The sequence below is a fragment of the Penaeus monodon genome, chromosome 30, assembly GCF_015228065.2.
Source record: "Penaeus monodon isolate SGIC_2016 chromosome 30, NSTDA_Pmon_1, whole genome shotgun sequence".
NCBI classification, from domain to species: Eukaryota; Metazoa; Arthropoda; class Malacostraca; order Decapoda; family Penaeidae; genus Penaeus; species Penaeus monodon.
This window is the reverse complement of record NC_051415.1, coordinates 29,533,356-29,533,712: the sequence shown is the minus strand read 5'-3', so window position 1 is coordinate 29,533,712 and position 357 is coordinate 29,533,356.

The window sequence follows — 357 nt, the reverse complement described above, 5'->3', positions numbered from 1 at the left end:
TTACATAGTGGTTTATTTTCAATTTTGTTTAATGCTTTCTATTACTGTGTTGCCTTTTCCTCCTCTAATTTATCAGCCGATCCCATTATCCTTCCATTTTCTTGTCATTTACTCCTCTCTCTCTTCTCCCTTACCATCTATCGGCATATTCATACTTACTTTCTTCATTTTTTTTCATCATATTTAACTCTCTCCCATCTCGTCATTATCATATTCAACATTCCCCAATATTACTGCCCTTCCCACTTCCTCCTATTTACCATTTTATCACCATTATGCTCAAACATCCACTGCCTTGCTGTTTTATCATTATCTTAATTAACCAGTTTTCCTTATCACCTCTCCCTCTTTCTCTGC